We start from the raw sequence: 9,363 nt of genomic DNA, 5'->3' as shown, positions 1-9,363 counted from the left end.
CAGTGTAGCATCCTCCCCTCTTTAAGTTTCGTCATTATTTTTGTTCTAAATATATCTCCTTACTCTTGTCCTAAATTGTCCAGTAAGCAAATTAGACAGTTTGCTTTCTGGTAATTGAAAGTCTGTGATGATTATGGGGAAACATAGAATTTCATAGTGCCTCATGGAATACTAAAGGTAGAGAAGACAGAGTATGGGGTGACAATCAGGTAGAGTGAGTATATTTATACATAGAGCTCATATTATACTAACTAATGTATAAAGCCCTTAACTTGTACTTTTTTTATGAAGCAGATGAAGAAAAATGATGGTGGGTGAAACCTCCCCAAGAAGATACATCAGTATCTTGAAGCATCAGTAACAAGTGGGGATGAGTTCTGTTGGGGAGACAGTTGTAAATACATGAGTATACTACAGAGCATGGGTTAATTGGAAAAGCAGAATTAGTTTAGCCTGACTGAAGCTTAAGAAAAATAAGTGAGAGAAAAGAGTGAGAATGACGTACTAATGGTATAGAGGTCAGTTTAGGAAGGACATTTATGCATATAATGTGCTCAGCACTATTTGGAAATGCAGTAAAATATTCTAGGGAATGAAAACCTCTTATATAATGTGTAGACAAATATCAGCATAAATGAGTTAAATAAAGGTTTGCTCTGATGGGAGGTATATGGAATGCTGGTTATAGTTACCAATATGCAGAGACATTGTCGATAGTCTCTTGTGGAAAAGCCATGGACTTGAATTTTAGCATCACTTTAATCAAAAGAACTATGTCTTTTTGGGTGAAAGCTTCATAGATACAATTATTAGACTTCATGGTACAATTATTAGAGTTGAGTGTTTTTCAATAATTTAATGCATTTACTTCTACAAAATATACTTATTTCACAAATACTAGCAAATACTAAGTAACTATGAATTACCATTTCCCAACTTTGAAAATAATTTTATAACAATATTTCAAGAAACTACAAGAATTAGGTATAACTCTTGTACCATATTGTACCAGTATGATTAAGCAGCATTTAAAAAAAATTCTTACACATATGTTTTCTTATCCATATTGAGAAAACGGTTTAATTTCTTTGCACCTTGACTTTTGAAATATTATTGTAAATTTATACCCTAACATAATGTTGGCTTACAATCTCTAAATTTTAATGTAGGTGGTACATTAAAACTCTAAAATGATATTACTAGATGGAGTCCAGTATATCCATAGTATGGTTCCCAACCAACTCTTAAGTGATACACTTTTATATTCGTAATGTTACTAAGTTTATCATAAAAAGACAAGTTTTAGCCCTGCTGTTTTTTTAAAGTATATATATACTACCATTTAAACCACTCAAAAATATCTGCTCCTGCTCTTCCAAATTTTGACATCTTAATTTATTTATTTTATTTTAAAGATTTTATTTATTTACTCATGAGAGAGAGAGACAGAGAGACAGAGACAGAGACACAAGCAGAGGGAGAAGCAGACTCCATTCAGGGAGCCCAATGTGGGACTAGATCCTGGGTCTCCAGGATCACGCCCTGAGCTGAAGGCAGGCGCTAAACCACTGAGCCACTCAGGGATCCCCTGGACATCTTAATTTTAAACAAATACTTATAATTAGATCAGATAAAAGAAAAAACATAAATCAACCAGATTGATATACCTGAGCATTTCACTTAAGAACTTTTGCTCTGTAAAGAAAGCAGTCAGTTAATCCAGGCAAGGAGATGAAGCAAAAAGTTAATCTTATGTGATGAGTCATTACGAGTATGTAACTTTTAAATCTCACCACAGATTTCTGGGGATTTATTTTGAAAAGTCAATACTAGGGAAAATTTGATTTAATAACATTAAACTTATCAGATAAAAATAATCAAGATGAGCCCTTGCCTCACAAAGTCATCTCCAAATTGAAACAGAGAGGAATTGAGAGAGAAATAAATCCCTGGAATGAGATAGTTTAGGAAGGTGCATATTTAATAAATATCATTGTAGTACATTGCAAGGAGCCTGGCATATGAAAAACATTCAATGTCTGTTGTGTTAGTACACAAACACTACTAATGACTGTAGACACAACATTCCTCTTCCTCTTTGAGACCACGGAATTAGCCTCCAGTATAGTAAAGTATTTACTATTTAGTGAATTTTTACCCTTTTGCTGGAACCCATGCTAAAAAATTTTTATGCATTTGCTTATTTAATACTCAAAACTACCTTATGAGTTAGATAGTATTTTTCTTCCATTGGATAATAAAATTGAAGTTTAGGGAAGTTATGTAACTAACCTGAGTTCGCACCATAACTGGCAGATTTACATCTGAATAAAAAATTCTTAGTTATTTGGCAACTTATTTTCTTGATAAGATTTCCTAGCTATCTAGCTGTGAGGTAAAGACCAGGAGGCCAAAACAAAACAAAACAAAACAAATCAAAAGTTTCCTTCATGTAATTTTGAAGATCATTCAAATTCTCCTCAAAGTAAACATTCTCTATGAATGGTTCTCTGAAACAGTTTCAAGGTTTCTGTGAGGTCCCTTACCTTTGGAACTCTAGAGCAAAGGTCAGTATTTTTTTTTTCTCTAAAGGTTAAGTATTTCAGTCTCTGAAAGCCACATAGGCTCTGTTGCAACTGTTCATTTCTAGTGTTGCAGTACAAAAACAGCCATAGACAATATGGAAATGAAGTTGCCAGTGTTTCAACTACACTATTTACAAAGCAAGAGTCCTAGATTTGGTTCTTGTGCCATCATTTCCCACCTCCTGACCTAATGCACTATATAGTGCTGGTTTTACCCTACATTGTAATGAATTAGAATACCATTTTCATTGGGATTTGCATATCTAATTCTTACTTCTCCTTAACTTGATAACACTGATAATATCTGTAGGTCTTTTTTTTTAATACAGTGGTAAATTCTGAAATGGTAAAGTGTGGCTACTTTGAAAATTATTCTCATTACATTTAAAAAACAAACACTACATTTAAAAATTTTTCAACAATATGGCTTGAGTTATGAAGCAGATTAGTATTTTTGAGACAAAACTCCAAGGAGCTGGAGTCATCATTTTCTAGAGTCATCTTTTTCTAAAATGGGGTTGATATATTCAAGATAAGTAGTAATGAGTGCTATTTTTGTTTGTGTTTTAATGGGAACTAGAAGGTAAAATTAGTCTCAGAAGGCTTGCAGATGTTAAACAAAAGGGGTTAGAGGATCAACAACAGTATTTGCATGCCAAAAGCTCTAATTGCCATGACATTCCTTCTGTCCTTATAAAACTATATTCCTAGAGTAAATATGTAAACATTTATGAAAAACATACATCTTCTCCATTCATAAGAGAGTATTGTTCAAAATACAAGCAAATAGTGAGGAAGTATGATGATTAACAGAAGTATAAAAGCTGCAATTTCTTGAATGTCCCATAACCAATTCTACATTGGTGAACTATGTAGTAAATGTTAACCTTAAAAGGTTGCATAAAACATATAAAACATAATATTTATATTTGAAGAAATATGAAATTACTCCCATTTTTAACCAATATGCCAAATAAAAATGGCACTTACTCTCATTTATCAACACACAGACTGCTTCAGTAGCCAGAAGATGCCTAATTTTGAAATAAGCAATCCATTCAATCTAGTCATATACACTAAAGTGAAATGAATCTATTCTGCATTTTATGAGGATTTTTATCTTATTTGGGGAAACTCTAAGGTAAAAGCAATTTCATGATTAGCAGTTTGTATTTTGGTCTCCAATTTTTCTAATTTTTTTATATAATCTTCATATATATATATATATATATATATATATATATACACACAAAAAAAAAAAGTCTCTAATAGTAACAACCAATGTCATATACTTCAGAAGTCACTGTCTCCCAATGACCTAGCATGGATTTATCAATTGTTATTTGAAGAGTTCTTTGAGGTTTTTGTAGTTCAACTATTAAATTGAGTACTTGAACTACAAAATTAATTTGAATTAACAAAATACTACTTTGAGTATTTTGTAGTTCAAGTATAATTTAGTAGTAATTATAATCTTTGTCTTTCAGTAATGTATCTGACAGTTCTTACTACGGAATGTCATTGAGTAAAATATTCTTTGCATTTGTATAATACTTTTATTCATAAAAGGATAATGAGCCTGCCAATTGAACAGTTAAACTGATGACCTCAAGAAAAAGAAAGAAATATTCCTGCCAAAAATAGCATTTCATCACTAGTAGCTAGACACTTTTTTTCAAAGAGCTCCTTATTTCTGGAGCATAAGATACTGATCTCATCTCATAGAAGAATAAGAAAGTTTGAGAAGTCACCAATGTTGATATTCCAAGTAACTCTGAGGTTTCAAAGTTCATCAATTACGTAGGAAATAAAATGAATAATTTGTTGGTGTTAAAAGAACTTTGGTAGACAATACACATTTATTTTAAATATGAACTATATTACATAAATAATGTACTATATGTATATCCACTATATATGTGCTATATATATGTATATACTAAATATATACTATATAGACTATATATGAAGTATGCATGTGTGTATATATGTATATGGATAGATATAGGTATAATATATGGCCTTGCTTTATAGTCACTATCATATTCAATCCTGGCAACAACTCTGTGAAGTGCATATATTTTTGTCTTGTTTAATGAGTACATTAAACTGGGACTTACCCAGGTACAGAAACTGGGACTTACACAGGTTATGACACTTTCTCAGTTGATTAAGCATTTAATATGTATTAGGTTTCTTTTCTAAGTATTTTACATGTTAACTTATATGATGGTCATAGCACCCCTAAGAAATAGGCATTTATACACACACACACACACACACACACACACACACACACACAGAGAAAAAACACATTTTACGTGAAAGAAATACATAACCAGGCACTATTCCTTTGCTTCTCTCTAAGACTAATCAATCAACAATGTTTTATCTGTCTTTGTATTCCAATGTAAGACCAAGAATACATCCTCAGGGATTCCTGGGTGGCGCAGCGGTTTAGCGCCTGCCTTTGGCCCAGGGCACGATCCTGGGGACCCGGGATCGAGTCCCACATCGGGCTCCCGGTGCATGGAGCCTGCTTCTCTCTCTGTCTGTGTCTCTGCCTCTCTCTCTCTCTCTGTGACTATCATAAATAAATAAATAATTTTAAAAAAAAGAATACATGCTCAATTCAATTATTTTTGAAAGAGATGACAAATGAATAGAAGAATAAATGCCTGAATATTATATTCTTTTATTTTCTATACAGTCTAACAGAGCGTGCTTTAAAATACTAACTTGGCAAACTAGATCAGACAGGCACTGAGGAAGGCACTTGACAGGATGAGCAGTGGGTGTTATACTATATGTTGACAGATTGAAATCCAATAATATATATATATATGTGTGTGTGTGTGTGTGTGTGTGTGTGTGTGTGTGTGTGTATAAACAAAAAGGAAACTAGGAAACCCAATCTATTGGAGATATTTCTGCTTTTTACAATCAAAATTTAGTGAAAGATTCTCCAAATTATTATCAACTTAATCACAGTTATTATTATTTTTTAAGATTTTATTTATTCATGAGAGACACACACAGAGAGAGAGAGAGAGAGAGGCAGAGACACAGGCAGAGGAAGAAGCAGGCTCCATGCAGGGAGCCTGATGTGGGACTCGATCCCGGGTCTCCAGGATCATGCTCTGGGCTGAAGGTGGTGCTAAACCACTGAGCCAGCGGGGGCTGCCTAATCACAGTTATTTTTAAATGTGAAATGACTGGTGCAAGAATACTTTGGTTTAGTTTTTGCTAGTTCCCCTAGAAGCATGACTATACATAGAAGTTCAAGTAGATGTGAGTTATAACTTCTGCACCCTGACCTCTATTGAGAGAACTGTGTGGAGTGGATTATAATAACTAAAGGTGGACACTTCTTGTACTCTGTCCTGTACTGTCAGGTGGATCCATTGATTTGTTGAGAGGGGCAATGTGGCTGGCCTGGGCAAAAAGAGGAGAAAAGAGGATACAGTGAAGACACTATCATGGTGGAGGAAAAACACAGCCATAGGCCCAGCTGATAAAATGGTGGTGAATATGTTATTAGCATCCATTGTGTGCAAGTTTATATTATTTATCACCATTTTATGTTTAAGTTTCCTTTACTGGAGCACAAAAATTATTTGAAAGTAATGTTTTCTGAAAAAATAAATTTCAAATTTTTACACAGTGGAGAAGAAAAGATTCAGGATGTATTATTTTCCTAGGGCTACCATAGCAAAGTACCAAGGATCCAGTGGCTTAAATGACATAAATGTATTTCCTTACAGTTTTGGGACCTGGAAGTCGGAGATCAAGATGTTGGCAAAGTTGGTTTCTTCTGGGGCATCTCTCTTTGGCTTGTGAATTGCCTCCTACTGTGTCCTCACATGACCTTCCGTCTGCATGTCTGTGTCCTAATCTCCTCTTCTTACAAGGACACCAGTCATATTGAAATAGGGCTCATCCCAAATATCCCATTTAGGATTAAGTACTTTGAAAGTCTTCTCTCCAAAAACAATCACATTCTGAGGTACTAAGGGATTAGAAATTCAACATATGAATTTTCAGGGTCACATGTCAGCCCATAGCAGAGGATAATGTAGGGCTAAAAAAAATCACATGGCAAATAATCTGATTTACTGCTCATCTTTTAATGTATACAGGCAGTATACATCAGCCCCATTTCTGTAAAGGAAATAAGGGAGATGGTTTTATAGCAACTCTCCTATGTAAATCTCTTTTGAGTAAACTGTGGAAAAAAATATATTCAAATTAGGGGGAAAATTGACAATACAGGATCTTAATCTTTACTCTAAAAAAATGGGGTATAGAAATTCTGACCACCATATTTAATTTTTAATTTACATACATTTTTCAGAAAGTAATTTACATTGTTTTGATCTAATAAGACCAGCTACTGCTTTATGGAAGCAGTCAACTTAAGGGAAATATAGTAGTGCGCAATCAACATTTTTGTGATAAAAATGTGTCTATGTAATTTTTTACAATGATATTTGTAATACAATTTGTAAATGTATAGCAATCCCAAACTTGGGGCAGAACTTAGAGGCAGAGGAGTTTTTTTTTTATTAGGTAACAGAAGAAGGAATCAGCATAACTGAATCTAATATTTCATCCAATGTCAAAAAAAATGAATGCTTAATGTAAAAAAAATTGAACCAGGAACACCATGCATTTTCCTAACACCTTATACTAATAGCCCTGCTTATTTTTTTCTAAATGTACACACTACTTAATATAATTTTCAGTTGAGAACCTCATATATATAAATTCAAATAAGAGAGGAATCCTTTATCTAACTGTTCATCTTTCATTAACACACTAGAGGGCACCCTTTCCTTCTGTTAAAAACATTCTGCTTCTGACTTGAGCAGTAGAAACATAAACTCCTGCCATATAAAAATAATATTCTTTTTATTTTTGACTTTATGAACTTGATTTAATATTCAACTCATTTTACTTTTGATGATTCCAAGGTCACAATATTGTTTTAAACAATATTTAGTTTATTTGTAGTTGAAATTAATTATAATTTGCCAGTAATGTCAGTGTCACAGACATCAATTATCCTACTCAAAAGCCAGATGTTCTCCTAGTGCCATGATGAGGAATAAAAATAAGCCTGTGTTTGACACTGGTTAGGGTATGTATAAGAATAAGCCAGACTAAATCCTTGTGTTTAGATTTAGGGGTTATTTGTCTTAAACGTGTTTTCCTATTCTCTATGTTCTCAAATGAATAGCATAGTACTGCTAGTTTAACTAACTGTTTTAACCAGGAATGCAGTGATACTGGCCTGGAGAAAAGGATAGGAATTGAGGATTCAGTGAGGACCCAGCTAGTAGTAATAGTTGCCAATATTTATTTGGCACCATTTATGTCAACCACTCATCTAAGCAGTTTTACTTACATTATTTCATTGATGACACAATCTTTTGAAATCATTATTACTATTTTTATTCTCATTTCATATATAACAAAGATACAATTTTAGTAGGGGTAATAGATAATTCAACACAAATTATATTTACACATCTTAGAAAATTATGAAGATTTGACTTTATTCAGTATAGATGAGAAAGGATCAGAATTTTTTTGAGGTTCTGTGTCTATTTGTAAGTATGGGAGTTGTTTTGGAGTGTGATATTTGCAAAGGATGAGGGCAACTGAGTATATTTTTAATCCTTGGTAAACTTGACAACATTCACTGATTACCAAAGCATGTTGGCATCCCCTTAATTATAATAACAATTAGAAATTGAAGGAAATTAGGTTATTCACTTTGGTGTACTATCTAGTCTATAATACTTAGGTTGAAATAGAAGTCCATCCAGACTGTAGTACAAATGTATTCCCCAAATACTTTTAGATTGGGACGAAAAAGGACTCAAGTGTAATCTAAAGCAGTATACTGCCACAGATTTAATGAACTCTCAGTGTAGCTGTGCAAACTTGACAAGGAATGAAGAAATGTGGTATGTCTACAAGGAGACAAAATTGCAAATTGGCTTAAAGAGACTGAGTGCTATGTGCAAGTCTCTGCCTCCTCAAATGTCAGCTTATTCTTACATGGAGAGAATTCTTACCTTTTGGTGACCAAAAAATTATAGAAATTTGTAGAGAATATTTGCCAAATACTGGACTTTAACTTACCAAAAGGCACAGGTTTATGAAGGTCCTCAGTCTTTATCAGGGTCAGGTCTGAGCACCTACTCACTATGTCTCCTCCCTATTGAATGAACTTTTCACAACACATACACACAGGTAAGAACACATGTACACACACACACACACACACACACACCACAAAATAAACAACAGACACTTGGAAAGTTTAAAAGAAAGCACTGCTTTTCTTAAAGGTTTCTTTGCAATGAAAATTTTTCAGTCATTTGTGACTATTTTTAAATAAAAATCCTTGTATTTTGCTATGGACAGCAAAAAGCCACTGAAGCTAACATGTTATTCTACAGAGAGAATTTTTTACAAGTTCAGATTTGAGATAAGCATAGTAAAAGAGTTCTTGGTACTTCTACTTTCCTAACCCTCAAGAAAGTTCTTTACATAATTTTAAGAAAGGGAAAAAGCAGGATAGACATTTTATAATCTGTAATAATGGCATAGAGGCTAATTTTTAGAGCATCTGTATTGATGAGAGATATAAACATCAGTATTTGGCAGGTAAATTGGTGTAATGGCTACTTTGAATTATTCCAGCACAAACAAAAGGGGAGGGATAAAATAAAATGGACAAAAGTGGTGAACTTGGTAATATGTCTAA

This window comes from Nyctereutes procyonoides, unplaced genomic scaffold, assembly GCF_905146905.1.
Source record: "Nyctereutes procyonoides isolate TBG_1078 unplaced genomic scaffold, NYPRO_anot_genome, whole genome shotgun sequence".
Classification (NCBI taxonomy): domain Eukaryota; kingdom Metazoa; phylum Chordata; class Mammalia; order Carnivora; family Canidae; genus Nyctereutes; species Nyctereutes procyonoides.
The sequence above is the reverse complement of the archived record's forward strand: the minus strand, read 5'-3'. Positions refer to the sequence as shown.